The sequence below is a fragment of the Stegostoma tigrinum genome, chromosome 39, assembly GCF_030684315.1.
Source record: "Stegostoma tigrinum isolate sSteTig4 chromosome 39, sSteTig4.hap1, whole genome shotgun sequence".
Classification (NCBI taxonomy): Eukaryota; Metazoa; Chordata; class Chondrichthyes; order Orectolobiformes; family Stegostomatidae; genus Stegostoma; species Stegostoma tigrinum.
In genome coordinates this window covers 21,963,082-21,979,607 of record NC_081392.1, presented here as the reverse complement: position 1 = coordinate 21,979,607, position 16,526 = coordinate 21,963,082, and the positions used below count along the sequence as shown (strand labels likewise).

At 44.8% G+C, this 16,526-nt stretch overlaps 1 long non-coding RNA gene across 1 annotated transcript in view; it reads right to left on the bottom strand.

Moving 5' to 3' along the window:
• LOC125447833 (uncharacterized) overlaps positions 1–16,019 on the bottom strand; it is a 43,344-nt gene extending 27,325 nt beyond the window's left edge. The window contains exons 1-4 of the long non-coding RNA XR_009443045.1: positions 15,973–16,019; positions 14,866–15,059; positions 14,490–14,675; positions 13,113–13,186 (exon numbers count right to left, since the gene is read on the bottom strand). This is a non-coding gene — a long non-coding RNA (uncharacterized LOC125447833). The remainder of the gene's footprint in view (positions 1–13,112; positions 13,187–14,489; positions 14,676–14,865; positions 15,060–15,972) is intronic.
• Between the last annotated feature and the right edge of the window lie 507 nt (positions 16,020–16,526).

Below are 16,526 nucleotides of genomic sequence, written 5' to 3'. Positions count from 1 at the left end.
CCGACTAGATCAATCTCCCCTGCATACCCTACGTTGTACAATCCTCCATGTGCTTATCCAAGAGTCGCTTAAAAGCCTCTAAAGTATCTGATTCCACGACCATTGCCGGCAGCACATTGTACATGCCCACCACTCTGTGTGAAGAATCTACTTCTGACATCTCCCCTACACCTTCCTCCAAACACCTTAAAATTATGCCCCCTCATAATAGATATTTCTGCCTTAGGAAAAAGTCTCTGACTATCCACTCTATCTCTTGCCTCTCATCATCTTGCACACTTCTAGCAAGTCACCTCTCATCTGTCTTCACTCCAATGAAAAAATGCCCTAGCTCCATCAAACTTTCCTCATGAGACCTGCCCTCCAGTCCAGGCAGAATCCTGGTAAATCTCTGTACCCTCTCTGAAGCTTCCACACTTTTCCTCTGATGAGGTGACCAAAACTGAACACCATATTCCAAGTGTGGTGTAACCAGAATTTTATCGACCTGCAGCATAACATCACAGCTCTTAAACTCAATTTCCCTGCCAATGAAAACCGACACACCGTACGCCACTTTTACAACCTTGTCAACTTGGGTTGCCACTTTGAGGGATCTATGGACGTGAATCCCAAGATCCCTCTGTTCCTTCACACTGCCAAGAATCCTGTTATTAGGCCTGTATTCTGCATTCAACGTCAACCTTATAAAATGAATCATTTCATACTTTTCTGGGTTGAATTCCATCTACTACTTTGCCCAGCTCTGCATCCTGTCAATGTCTCATTGCAACCTACAACAGCCCTCTACGCTATCCACAACTCCACCAACCTTTATGTCATCAGCAAACTTACTAACCCGCCCTTCCACTTCCTCATCCAAGTCATTCATAAAGATCACAAAGAGCACAGGTCCCAGAACAGATCTGGAGAAGCTAGGTGTTTGAGATCCTAAACAGTATTTATCATCAGTACTTACTGTGGGGAAGGACTAGCAAATTCAGGGAAATAAAGCACAGGAGGCTGCAGGGTGACCTTTTTGAGGCTTATGAATGCCTGAGCAGCATGTAGAAAGTGAATAGACAAGGTCCCAGGGGAGGGGAGTCCAAAAGTACAGGGCATCGGCTTGAGGTGAGAGGGGAAAGTTTTAAAACAGGCCTGAGGGGTAATGTTTTCTACACAGAGAATGGTGCAAGTATGGAATGAGGTGCCAGTGGAAGTGGTGGAGGTAAGCACAATTACAACATTGAAAAGACATCGGGGCAGGTACACAGACAGGAAAGGTTTGAAAGGATACAGGCTAAACGCAGGCAAATGTGACTTGTTCAGTTCAGGAAACCCGGTCAGCATGAACGAGTTGGGCCAAAGGGTCTCTTTCCGTGCTGCACAATTCTAGGACTCCAGTTACTGGAGGAGGAGATTCCCAAGGCATATTGGAGAGACTGAAGCAATTTACATTGATAGGGATGGTGGTCAGGATTGGAGCACATTTCAATTTATGGAGAGAGTGTAGAGAGGAGAGGTGGTGGCAGAAATAGGAGTTAGAATGATCGAAGGCACTGGTCCACAAGACAAGACACAGATACAGCCAGGGAGGGGAAAACACAGAACTGGAAGATCAGACACAGCATTACTGTCCTGTCGTGGGAGATTTGCTTTCACTTCTATTGTGCTGATCCTCACAAAGGCAGCACAGGCCTGGATTGATAACTGTGAACTTCCTCTGCTGTCTTCGGAAGATATAGTGTCACAAAGCTTTCAGTAGGCCTCCCATGATGACTAGTGATTGAGTGACTCAGTAATTAGGGGAGAAAATCTGCCATCTTCACTTGATCAGGCCTACATGTGACTTCAGACCCACAGGAACGTGGTTGACTCACAACGACCCTCTGAAACGGCACAGCAAGCCATTCAGTTCAAGGGTAGATCGGGGTGGGCAATAAATGCTGGCCAGCCAGAGACACCCACATTTCATGAGTGAATAAATCATAACTGGAACCGTGCTGGGGCCAGTGTCCTGGCCAATCATGGCAGTAGGTTTACGGGCAGGGTTTTAAACTGACAGAGAGGATGCTGGGACAGGGTTCAGGGGAAAGGAGATGTCCAAATCCAAACAGAAATTATGATCAGAACAGCATGATGATGTGGCTGAAGACAAGCAGAAAGGGACAGGAAGCACAGAGTTTCACAGAAACTATACATCAGTTTGTGACAGGAAATTGTAGTGTAAAGTACATGATAATGTTACTTTTTGGAATGGACAAAGTATGTGCAACAAAACAGTGGCATTCGAAGAGAAGCTCAGAGAATATTTCTGTCAGTATTTCCTTGAATAACGTGTTGTGCAACTGGCTAGGGATGTAACTATCCCAGATCGACTGTTGTGTGATGAAGCTGAGTGAATGAGTAATGTCACACTGAGAGGTCCGAAGGGAAATTATGAAAAAATGGAATTCAAAGGGATAATGAAGTTTTAATGTGACCATACAAAGAACAAACAACAATTAGAAACAGAAACAAAGCCAACTGTATAACATTGAGAGGAGGACTGACCAATGTAAACAGAGTAAACAGACTGAAATGAATGGTTGTAAATGAACAATGGAAATCATTTGAAGGAACACTGTAAAATATCCAACAAAAAGGGCATTCCATTGACAAAAGCTCAGCAAGAAATTCCTACCTGTGTTTCACTCAGGGTGAAAAGGAATATATTCAATTGAAAGAGCCTTAGAAGACCACACACAAAAAAAGAACAAATCAGAAGAAAGAGACTGTTTAGCAAAAGAGGTTATCCGAAGTATGGACGCAGTTATTAAAGGGATTGCAAGGGATTTCCAAGCAGAGGAATGCGGCAGGAACAGGAAACATTGTCAGGATTTATTGAGGTGATAGGAACAGGGAAAGTTGAAGGTGCTGGAGGCGATGAGTATTACGGAAAGTGGCAAGGGCCTGAACAATGTTACAAATCCAGGAGGAATTGCTGAGCTAGAGGGTTTGTAGAGGTAGGGAGGGAAATATGTACTTTTATTTATTCATTCATGGCATGAGGATGTCACCAGCTGGTCGAGCAATCATAGCCCATCACTAACTGCAAGAGCACAGCTCAGAGTCAGCCATATTGCTGTGGGTCTCAAATCACATGTCGGCTAGAGCAGCTAAGAATGTCAGATGTCCTTCCCTAAAGGGCACAAGTAAACCAGAGACATTTTTGCTGATAATTAAGAATGCTTTTATGGTGGTCTCATCGATGTCCTGTACAGCATGACGTCCCAATCTCTTATTCCCAATGCTGTAACCAATGAAGGCAAGCATGCCAAATGTCACCTTCATCACCCCATCTAGTCTACCTGTGACGCCGCTTTCAGGAAACTATGTATCTCCACCCCAAGTCTCTCTGTTTGACAACACCATCTAGGGCCTGAACATTAGCTGTTTGTGTTCTGCCCTGGTTTGTCTTTCCAAGATTTAATACTTCACTTTTATCCACCTTAACCTCCATGTGCTATTCCTCATCCTATCAACCTGATAGATCAAGTCCTCATTGAATTCCTAGATAACCTCCTTCACTGTCCATGATACCACCAATTTTATTGTCACCCACAAACTTACTAACCATGCCTCCTATATTCTCAAGCAAATCATCAATATAAATGACACACAACATAGCCGAACCTGGCGGCACATGCATCGGCCTCCACTAAGAAGAACAAGCCTCTGCCAGCACCCACTGTCAAGCCAATCTTGTACGCAACTGGCAAGCTTTCGTAGGACTCCTTGTGATCGACCTTTGCTGAGAACCATGTACCACTCTGCCTTCAATTATCTCCTGGCTACCTCCTCAAAGCAAAATCAATCAACTTTCCGAGCCACGATTTTCCACACACGAAACCGTGCTGACTAACCCTATTCAATCCTTGCCTTTCCAAATGCATGAAGATCCAGTCTCTCAGGATCTCCTCCAACAACGTACCCACCACTGACGTCAGTGTCACTGGTTTGTAGTTTCCAGGCTTGGCCTTGCAGCACTTAAGTGACGTAATAACATTAGCCAACTTCCCGACTTCTGACATCTCACCGTGGCTGTCAATGATACAAATATCTGTGTTACAGCACCTCGCACTTTCTTACCTAGCCTTCCACAATGTCCCGGGATAAACCTGATCAAGGCCTGAGGATTTATCTGCCTTTGTGCATTTTAAGACTCCGAGCACCTCATGCTCTCAGTTGTGGGCTTTTCTAGTCATCACTATTTATTTCACCAAGTTCCTGAGGTGCTGTGTTTTTCTCCACAGTAAATACTGAAGTGAAATACTTGTTTAGGATTGTATCCATCTCTAGTTGTCCCACATATAATGGCTTAGTTGATCTTTAAGAGGCCCTATTCACTCCCTACATACTCTCCAGCCCCTGTTCAAAACTTGTCAAAAGCATTCTGAAAATTAAAATAACCACATCCCCCGACTGCCAATCCCCTCCCTCACCTTATTTCTTCTGCAATTTAGACCCACACCAACAAAAAGATAGAAATCGAACAGGCTCATCAAAAAAAAATCCCTTTCATAGAATCATGCATCTTCTGTTGATTCAAAGGGTGCAATTATTGTTTATTGTCATATCCTTTATAATACACTCCAGCACATTTCTAACTTACTGTCAGTCTCACAGTGTTTGGTTTCAGACTGACTGCACAAAGGGTTTCAGGAATCCTTGAGCATCAATCTGAAAAAGGGAGCTTACAGGTTCAGAGGTAATAGAGAAGGCAAATCAAATTCTGACAATTATTAAAAAGGGCATGAAGTTTAAAAATAGGGAGTGCTTGCTATAATAAGTAAGTTGTCAAACTACACCAAGAATATTACGAACAGTATGACAGCCTCAGGAAAGATATTCTTGAATTAGCGACTGGCCAGAGGAGGTTCACTGAGGTGATCGTGGGAAGAGGCGAATTTTCTAATGAGGAGAGGTTAAGTGGTCTGAGCTTGTCTCATTGTTGTTGAAAAGAATGAGGGAGAAACAGAACGAAATATCGAAGATTCTGAGCACTTTTTTCAACGGGGTTAAAAAATAAAACTGTACAGCTCAGCACGAGGCCCTTCAGCCTACCATGGCTGTGCCTACCGCAATGTTATTCTAAACTAATACCATCTGCCTGCACACAGTACATATCCCTCGATCCTCTGCCTGTTCATTGCATTTATCTCAATCCTACACAAAAAGTTCACTCATGTGCCTCACACATCTCATTTAAAATTTCCTCCATCCTGGGCACACAAGTATTTGACATTTTTACACTGGAAAAAGAGGTTCAGACTGTCCACATTGTCTGTGGGGCAATTCTTTTCTCTTCTCTTTCATCTGCTTTTAACCAGAATTTAGACCGAGTTCCTTTTCCTGTTCAAGTTGCTTCATCTGCAATTGAATCCTAGCCATTTCAAAAGAGTGTTGTAAGGACCTCTCCTTTCCTCACAGACCAGAGAAACCCCAACTCCAGCTTGTCAACCAATTCCAACAGCTTTGCCTTGGTCACTTTATGCAAAGACACTGAAGTCACTGCTTCCACCCCCAGAAAACTGAGGTACGACTGAAAGAGCCATTCCTACACAAGGCATTCCCTGTTTAAACCAAGGGAGTGCAACACCTGAAACTAAAGACACTAGCAACTAGCACTTACCACCTTCAAGTCATTTAACCATAATCCCAAAGTGGAATTGTAGAATTATTGCAGCAAGAGCCCCCAGTCTCTTATGGGCCAGGTGTGAATTTCCTCAAGCTTTTAAGAAAGGAGCCGAGACCCCAACTTTGAGATAGTCAGAAGGGTCCCGACCTGAAACGTCAACTTTTCTGCTCCTCTGATTTTGCCTGGCCTGCTGTGTTCTTCCAGCTCCACATTGCTATCTTTACACACTAACTTTCTTGTTTTAGAGGCAGATGTCAAGTGGGCGTTCCAGGTATGACGCACTTGGTTTGAAGCAAAACACAAGTTATTTGAACACTATAGTTAAAACATGAACAGAAGAAAGTGGAATTTAGAATAACAAATATCGGAAAACCTAACCGACCCAACGCAGTAACTATTATGAATTAACTGTCCCAATATAATCACATCCTATAAACACACCCCTTGGCAAAAAGGTAAAGTCAAACACGGATTCTTAAAAGGCAGGAGGGAACAACAGCCAGAGAGACATTTCAGAGAAAGCCGGTCAGGAATTATTTATTGAAGCTTGCAACCCCTCTGGATGCACAGATCTTGCCACTGCTACAGCTGGAATAGAACTAGAAAGCCTGAACTGGCCACTCCTCTTCCATTGTTACATTGGTTTTAAAACAAAAAAAAAACCCAAAGGCCTCCTAAAACCCCTGGACACTTCACCGCCTCTGCTTTTACAAACGATCTTTAAAAATTAATTAATTAATTGATTAATTAAAAGGACAAAGTAACCTTTTTAAAAAGGTGACAGTTTTGTCTCACACTACACCCACCTACCATGAGCTGAGACCCTTGGAAAAACAGAATCAGCTTCAGTTCATCTAGTCTGGTGCTACACTCTGTACATGCTCATTAAAGACCGATACATCCCCTGGGACCCACAGTAAAGACTGATGCACTCCCTGAGACCCACAGTAAATACTGATGCAATCCCTAGGACACCCTGGAAACCACTGGAAATACCAACACACTCCGAAACCCACAGTAAATACTGATACAATCCCCAGGGCACAATAGGAGCCACCTTAAATACTACCACATTCCCCATGGTCCCTTTTACATCCTGGCCTGCTCATTGGGGCCCCTAAACAAACGCAAGAACATGAATATGCATGAGGAGCAAAAGTAGAATATATCTGCCCAATCAAGCTTGTGCTACCAATAACGATGACCATTGGTGGTCAACAAACTCAGTCCTCTGATCAAGCTGATTCCCTACATGTGCTTTCTTTAAGCCGAAGAGCTTGATTCACCTTCTTCTTGGAAACATTCAATGGTTTGGCCTCAACCACTTTCTGTGGCAGTGAATTCCACAGACTCAGAGGCGAAGGCCTAGTGGCATGATCACTGGACTATTAATCCATAGACTCAGGTAATATTCTGGGGACCTGGGTTCAAATCCCACCATAGCACATGGTAAAAACTGAATTCAATAAATACCTGGAATTAGGAGATTAATGATGACCATGAATCCAGTGTTGTTTCTTGAAACAAAAACCATCAGGTTCATGAATGTCCTTTAGGAAAGGAAACTGCAATTCTTATTTTTTTTTGGCCATCATGTGATTCCAGAGCCACAATGCGGTTGACTCTTAACTCCCCTCTGGGCAATTAGGGATGAGCAATAAATGCTGCCCAGCCAGCGAAGTCCTCACCCCACGAGTGAATGAAAAACAAACCTCTGGCAAAGACATTTTTCCTCATCTCAGTTCGAAATGGCCTATCCTGTACCCTTAGACTGTAAGCCCTGCTTCCAGAATCTTTAGTCAGCAGGAATGCGAGCAGCAGCGGAGGTAAGACGGACCCGGAAGACTGCAGCTAAAGTAAAGCAGTTTATTTTTAAAATTACTTACCGGTAGCGGGCAGCGGTGTTTTTCCTCTTTCAGAGAAGGAGCGGGAGCAGCGGAGGAAGTGACGACGGGCAGCCGGGAAGGAAAGCAGTGAGTATATATATCAGCAAGGCGGCTAAACCCGAGACTCTACAACTGTAGTGTCTCCCACCCGCCCTTCTTTTCTAACCTAGTTAATAAGGTAATGTTCATTCTAAACTTTCTCTATTGAATATAAGTTTGTTATTAATTTGTTATTATTACTTTATGTAAGCTTTCTACTTTACTACTGAGTGGGTGTTCAGATAAGTGGGGTATGGATGCTAGGGCAGTTGCTTTCTGCTCCTGCAGAATGTGGCAGTTGGGAGACGTGGCACACGTCTCCGCTGGCTACATCTGCGGGAAGTGCACCCAGCTACAGCTCCTTGAAAACCGTGTTAGGGAAATGGAGCTGGATGAACTACGGATCATTCGGGAGGCAGAGGGGGTAATTGAGAGGAGTTACCGGGAGTTGGTCACTCCTAAGGCTCAGGACAAGGATAGATGGGTTACAGTTAGGGGGAGGAAAGGGGACAGACAGACAGTGCAGAGATCCCCTGTGGGCATTCCCCTCAGCAATAAGTATACCGTTTTGGATACTGCTTGTGGGGGATGACCTACCAGAGGAAAGCCATAGTAGTCAGTTCTCTGCCACTGAGCCTGACACTGTGGCAAAGAAGGGAAGGGGGCAGAATAGAAAAGTACTCGTGGTAGGGGACTCGATAGTTAGGGGAATTGACAGGAGATTTTGTGGTCAGGATCGGGATTCCTGGAAGGTATGTTGCCTCCCTGGTGCCAGGGTCCGGGACGTCTCCGATCGGGTGTATAAGGTTCTAAAAGGGGAGGGTGAACAGCCAGAAATCGTGTTACATATTGGCACAAATGATATAGCCAGAAATAGGATTGAGGATATAAAAAGTGATTTCAGGGAGTTAGGATGGAAGCTGCAGAGCAGGACGAACAGAGTAGTGTTCTCTGGTTTACTACCAGTGCCACGAGATAGCGAGGTGAGGAACAGGGAGCGGGCGCAGCTGAACACGTGGCTACGCAGCTGGTGTAGGAGGGAGGGCTTCAGATATGTAGATAATTGGGATGCCTTCTGGGGAAGGTGGGACCTGTACAAGAAGGACGGGTTGCATCTGAACTGGAAGGGGACCGATGTCCTGGGTGGAAGGTTTGCACGAGTAGTTCGAGAAGGTTTAAACTAGTATGGCAGGGGGGTGGGAACCTGAGCTGTATACCGGAGGTGAGAGTTGATACAGGTGAGGCAGTAGCAAGACGTAGACCAGCTAGTGGGAAGGAACCAAGGGATTGGTTAAAGTGTGTTTGCTTTAATGCAAGGAGTATCAGGAATAAAAGTGATGAACTTAGAGCATAGGTCAGTACCTGGTGCTATGATGTTGTGGCCATAACAGAGACATGGGTTTCTCATGGGCAGGAATGGTTGCTGGATGTTCCAGGGTTTAGAACATTTAAAAAGAATAGGGAGGGGGGAAAAAGAGGAGGGGGTGTAGCACTAATCAGAGAGGGTATCACAGCTACAGAAGCTTCCATTGTCGAGGAAGATCTGCCTACTGAGTCAGTGTGGGTGGAAATTAGGAACAGCAAGGGAGTAGTCACCTCGTTAGGGGTTTACTACAGGCCCCCCATTAGCAGCAGGGAGATTGAAGAAAGCATAGGTCGGCAGATTTTCGAAAAGTGTGGTCGCTGTAGGGTTGTTGTAATGGGTGACTTTAACTTTCCCAATATTGATTGGAACCTGCTTCGAGCAGAAGATTTGAATGGAGCTGTATTTGTAAGGTGTGTTCAGGAGGGTTTCCTAACGCAGTACGTTGACAGGCCGACGAGGGGAGAGGCCATTCTAGACTTGGTGCTCGGAAACAAGCCGGGGCAGGTATCAGATCTTGTGGTGGGAGAGCATTTTGGTGATAGTGACCATAACTGCCTCACATTCTACAGAGCTATGGAGAAGGAGAGGATTAGGCAAAATGGGAGGATATTTAATTGGGGAAGAGGAAACTATGATGCAATTAGACACTAGTTAGGAAGAATGGACTGGGAGCAATTGTTCCATGATAAGGGAACTATAGACATGTGGAGACTGTTTAAGGAACAGTTGTTGCGAGTGATGAGTAAATATGTCCCTCTGAGACAGGCAAGAAGGGGTAAGATAAAGGAACCTTGGATGACGAGAGCGGTGGAGCTTCTTGTGAAAAGGAAGAAGGTAGCTTACGTAAGGTGGAGGAAGCTAGGGTCAAGTTCAGCTAGAGAGGATTACTCGCAGGCAAGGAAGGAGCTCAAAAAAGGTCTGAGGAGAGCAAGGAGGGGGCACGAGAAAGGCTTGGCAGAAGGAATCAGGGAAAACACAAAGGCATTTTACACTTGTGAGGAATAAGAGAATGGTCTAAGAAAGAGTAGGGCCGATCAGGGATAGCATAGGGAACTTGTGTGTGGAGTCTGAGCTGGTAGGGGAAGCCCTTAATGAGTTTTTTGCTTCTGTCTTTACGAAAGAAACAAACTTTGTAGTGAATGAAACCTTTGAAGAGCAGGTGTGCATGCTGGAATGGATAGAGATAGAGGAAGCTGATGTGCTGAAAATTTTGTCAAACATTAAGATTGACAAGTCGCCAGGCCCGGACCAGATTTGTCCTCGGCTGCTTTGGGAAGCGAGAAATGAAATTGCTTCGCCACTTGTGAAGATCTTTCAATCCTCACTCTCTACTGGAGTTGTACCTGAGGACTGGAGAGGCGCAAATGTAATTCCTCTCTTCAAGAAAAGAAATAGGGAAATCCCCGGCAATTACAGACCAGTAAGTCTCACGTCTGTCGTCTGCAAGGTGTTAGAAAGGATTCTGAGGGGTAGGATTTATGACCATCTGGAGGAGCATGGCTTGATCAAATACAGTCAACACGGCTTTGTGAGGGGTAGGTCATGGCTCACAAACCTTAGAGTTTTTTGAGGATGTGACTAGAAAAGTTGATGAGGGTCGAGCTGTAGATGTGGTGTATATGGACTTCAGTAAGGCATTTGATATGGTTCCCCATGGTAGGCTCATTCAGAAGGTCAGGAGGAATGGGATACAGGGGAACTTAGCTGCTTGGATACAGAATTGGCTGGCCAAGAAAAGACAGCGAGTGGTAGTAGAAGGAAAATATTCTGCCTGGAAGTCAATGTTGAGTGGGGTTCCACAGGGCTCTGTCCTTGGGCCTCTACTGTTTGTAATTTTTATTAATGACTTGGATGAGGGGATTGAAGGATGGGTCAGCAAGTTTGCAGACGACACAAAGGTCGGAGGTGTCGTTGACAGTATAGAGGGCTGTTGTAGGCTGCAGCGGGACATTGACAGGATGCAGAGATGGGCTGAGAGGTGGCAGATGGCGTTCAACCTGGATAAATGCGAGGTGATGCATTTTGGAAGGTCGAATTTGAAAGCTGAGTACAGGATTAAGGATAGGATTCTTGGCAGTGTGGAGGAACAGAGGGATCTTGGTGTGCGGATACATAGATCCCTTAAAATGGCCACCCAAGTGGACAGGGTTGTTAAGAAAGCATATGGTGTTTTGGCTTTCATTAACAGGGGGGTTGAGTTTAGGAGTCGTGAGATCTTGTTGCAGCTCTATATAAAGCTTTGGTTAGACCGCACTTGGAATACTGCGTCCAGTTCTGGTTGCCGTATTATAGGAAAGATGTGGATGCTTTGGAGAGGGTTCAGAGGAGGTTTACCAGGATGCTGCCTGGACTGGACGGCTTATCTTATGAAGAGAGGTTGACTGAGCTCGGTCTCTTTTCATTGGAGAAAAGGAGGAGGAGAGGAGACCTAATTGAGGTATACAAGATAATGAGAGGCATAGATAGAGTTGATAGCCAGAGACTATTTCCCAGGGCAGAAATGGCTAGCACGAGGGGTCATAGTTTTAAGCTGGTTGGTGGAAAGTATAGAGGGGATGTCAGAGGCGAGTTCTTTACACAGAGTTGTGAGAGCATGGAATGCGTTGCCAGCAGCAGGTGTGGAAGCAAGGTCATTGGGGTCATTTAAGAGACTGCTGGACATGCATATGGTCACAGAAATTTGAGGGTGCACACATGAGGATCAATGGTCGGCACAACATTGTGGGCTGAAGGGCCTGTTCTGTGCTGTACTGTTCTATGAATATTGTTCTTACTGTTAGTATGTCCAGAATTTTATACATTTCCATGAGATCCACCCTCATTTTCATAAACTTCAGTGAATACTCTCCTAATCAATCCAACATCTTTTCATATGTCAGTCCAACTTGGTCTCAGTCTGGTAATCATTGCCTCGATGGTTAGAACATCCTTCTTCAGAAAAAGGAGACCAAAACTGCACATAATACTCCAAATACGGTCTCTTAATGGCCCTACAAATACAGCAAGACCTCCCTGAATACTCTCCCTGTGAAGGCCAACATACCATTTGCCTTCTTCAACCCCTGCTGCACCTGCACCCTCTGTGTAAATACTAACACACTCACTAGGGAATCTCTAAGTACTGACTCATTACCCCACAAAACCCTTATAATTATGAGCACACTCCCAAAAGGCACAAAATCCTGACACTGTCCTTGGGCACACCTGAAAATTACAGTCAGTCACTGGAGACATACTGTGGTCTCTCTGTGGAAGTCCGTTACACAGACACAGTACCCCAAGGCCCAAGTAAACGTGGACAACATCTTATGTAAATGACGACACACTGTCAGCAGCATTCTGTTAAAGTCACCCTGTGAGAATCCTGGCAAATATTAACAATTTCCTTGGGAGACGCCTCTAAAAATTGACACACTTCTTGGTGATTCCTTGTAAACTCTAACACACTACATTGGAACATATTTTTCAAAATACTGACACATGCACAAAGATCCCCTGTAAATACAGACAGTCCCAGTGAATGCAAGTAAACATCATCAGAGTCACCTTGGACTGGCTGTAAATGCTGACAGACTTCCCCAGAGACCCACTGTAGATACTGTTGTATTCCCTCTGGAACACCCAGCAATTATTGACACATTTCCCTTGGATTCTCTGCAGATACTGATATACTGCCCACAGAACCCTGAAAATTCTAACACATCATACATGAATTCCCTGTCAACATTACGCACTCCCCAGACCCTCAATTAAATACTGAAACACTCCTGGTCAGCTTTCCACAAATTGTTAATGCACTCCCAGTAAATCTGTTGTCAATATTGATGCACTGCCCTGGGATTTCCTGAAAAGTTTTGTTACACTTCTTAGGAATGCCCTTTTAATATTGATGCTCTCCCCAGAAACACCCCGTATATGCTGAAAATCCTCCCCGGGACAGGCTGTAAATACTGATGCATCCCCTCTGGAACCCCTGTAAATATTAACACACTCATCCTGGATTCCCTGTGGATACTGCTTTTAGGAGATACAGAGCCACATAGCTCAGAATCGGATCCTTCAGTCCAACCAGTCCATGCCGACCATAAACCCAAACTGAACTGGGGCCAAGCACAGGAAGGTGGGACATGTCCCTCCGAATATTTCTTATTCATGTACTTACCCAACTGCCTTTTCAATGCTGTAACTGTACCCGCACCCAGTACTTCCTCTGGAAGTCCATCCCATACATGAACCCTGTGTAAACAAAAATAAAATTCCATGCATTTATTAAAATCTTTCTCTCACCTGGTAAATATGACCCAGCCTTGAAATCCCCACCCTCTTGAATTGAAATCTGCCATTCACCTTATTGATACCGCTCATGACTTTTAAACCTCTTTTAAACCTCAATCTCCTCTGCATGGGGTCCATCAAAATGCTGTAACAATTCCCTGTAAATACACGCACTCCCCAGGGATACTGTATTAACATCGGAATCTCCCTGAACACCCCGCTGTAAATAGTGATACACTATCAGGGACCCCCAAGCAAATAATGACAAAGTCCCGCTGGACCCACTGTAAACAATGAATGAATACCCCAGACACACTGCCAATACTGTCACACTCCCCAAAGACACCTGAAATAGCATTCACTCACTGCAGTGAGGACAAACTCCCCAGCAAATCCCTGGGGTACTGAGACAGTTCTGAGGGACCATTCTGTAAATGGCACTCCACACCAATCATTGGAAAAAGTCTATAGATACGGATTCATTAACCACAGGCTCGCTGTGAATACTGACACACTCACTGGGAAACCTGCACAAGTACTGATTCATGCAAGACCCAGTAACAATCGCCAATAGTAAAACATTTCAACGAACTCTACATTTTTGGGCAGAATCCTGGGCTTCCAAACTTTTCAAAGTGACAGTTGGGCGGAGTCTGTGAGAAATACACAACACAATCATCATGCCTGGGAACGGAGATTGAGTGTGGGATTACTGAGATAACAAGGTGTAGAGCTGGGTGAACACAGCAAGACAAGCAGCATCAGAGGAGCAGGAAGGCTGACGTTTTGGGCTGAGACCCTTCTTCAGAAAATTATTGTTCAGCGTGGACTCCCATTTTCCACCTCCTCTCTGAAAGGAGGATTGACCAAAACCAACAGAAACTAATCCAAGACAGATTTTACACCTCGGGCTACTCAGTACAGACAGCATGGAGCCGACAGAGATACTTGCCATTCAAATCCAGTCTCACATGCTCTAACCATCAGAGAGCCAATTAACCTCAGAAGAGAGCATCAAGAGCAGAGTGAAAACTACTGATCTGGTGTGAAGACAATGGGACCCACAGTCAGTATAACTGCCAGCCCCAATCTCTCAGGAGGAGGAATCTGAACAAACAGCTTCCAAACAGGGGTCTTTCTGAACCAAAAACACCGACAACAAGATCCTGACCAGCACAAGCAATCATTGACTTCAGCGAAGCCACGAGTCCTCAGTCACAACCTGAGGTGAGAACCCAAAAGGTGAAGAGAAACGGCTACTCACCAAAACACACCTTTGCGCATCAGCCGACTCAACCCAAACTTACAAACCCACACAGTCCCAAGTCTTCATCCAGGCTCTAGGTGTGGTAATCCAGAGGGACCACCGGGACTTCAAAATCACATTCTGGGATGGGAGCAGAAACCCCGAGATCCCAAATTCCAACATCGGTGGCAGTGCATTGGGACCCTATTGGGAGGAATTCAGGCAGACAGTGTAAATGCTTGTTTTCTGTGTGTCAGTAAATTATGTCTAATCATGGTAATCTCTTTTCATAGTGTATTGTATTAACTTCATGAATTTACTGAGGTACCCATTTCTTAAACTATAATTACCTTTATGCGCCTAAATAAATGGAGATTCCTTTGCCCTGAAATACCTGTCTAAAGTCTCCTCATCCAAATCCCCATAAGTAAGTCCAGTGTTCAGAATCACAGGTCTGGGAGAAGCCTCAAGATCAGGAAAGTAACTGCAAACCAGAATCCTCCACGAATGCCCCAAAGGCACTCTTCAAATCCTCACACACTCACTGGGGACCCTCAATAAACACTGACATCTTCTGCCAGGCGCCCCCTGCAAAAAAATTTCAGAGACTGGGTCAGATTTATATTATTTAGCACCTGGAGCCTGACTTGCAGTTTAACAGCACTGTTTGTTCTGAAGGAGAGTCACATCAGACCTGAAACTTGAACTCTCCACATGTGCTGCCAAACGGCTAGATTTCTGCAGCATTTTCTGCTTTTTTTTCAATTTTCCAGCATCCACAGTTCATTTTAGTGACATCATTGTTGACTTCTTAGCACTCATCCCGTTTTTGCAACATTTTTTGATCCCCTTAGCATCGCAAACATTGCAAACCATTTTCTGGAATATAGTCAGCGATTCAGTCCTTGAGGTGAAAATGATCACAGATTCACAGGTATTTGAGTGAAGACATTTCTGCTTATCTCAGGCACTCAGGCTGTTCTACCACTCTGAGACTGATCCATTATGTTACATTCCTATCAGCAAAGATAGCTGCCAACATTTATCCTGTCACTGTCTTTGGTAATAACATGTATTCAAAGAGAACACCTCCTTATTCACATGCAATATAGGATATCTAAATCTAGCCAACTTAGTCACACCTCATTATAATCTCCAGTCCCCAGTTAAATCTGCTACCCCTGTGTTACAATCACTTGTGTGCTAATGTGCGCTTCCTTAAGTGAGGAAAACAAATCTGCACACATTTGTGTATCTCTGGCTTCCGAAGGGTGCACAAAGTGCAATGATAGAAATCACACTGCAATGAACACAGCCTTTTTCCAGGTGCTCAACTAACTTCATGTGTAATTTGTAGGCAAAAGAAATCTGTTCCAGGGAACATAATCCCATTAATGACTTTGAGTCATTAATGGCTTTTTGAGTGCGAGCAGCAGCGGAGGCAAGACGGACCCGGAAGACTGCAGCTAAGGTAAAGCAGTTTATTTTTAAAATTACTTACCGGTAGCGGGCAGCGGTGTTTTTTTTTCCTCTTTCAGAGAAGGAGCGGGAGCATCAGAGGAAGTGACGAGGACCAGAGGGGCAGCCGGGAAGGAAAGCAGTGAGTATAAATACTCACCCTTCGACGCCAACGGCCTTTTTGAGTGCGAGCAGCAGCGGAGGCAAGACGGACCCGGAAGACTGCAGCTAAGGTAAAGCAGTTTATTTTTAAAATTACTTACCGGTAGCGGGCAGCGGTGTTTTTTTTCCTCTTTCAGAGAAGGAGCGGGAGCATCAGAGGAAGTGACGAGGACCAGAGGGGCAGCCGGGAAGGAAAGCAGTGAGTATAAATACTCACCCTTCGACGCCAACGGCCTTTTTGAGTGCGAGCAGCAGCGGAGGCAAGACGGACCCGGAAGACTGCAGCTAAGGTAAAGCAGTTTATTTTTAAAATTACTTACCGGTAGCGGGCAGCGGTGTTTTTTTTCCTCTTTCAGAGAAGGAGCGGGAGCATCAGAGGAAGTGACGAGGACCAGAGGGGCAGCCGGGAAGGAAAGCAGTGACCATATATATCAG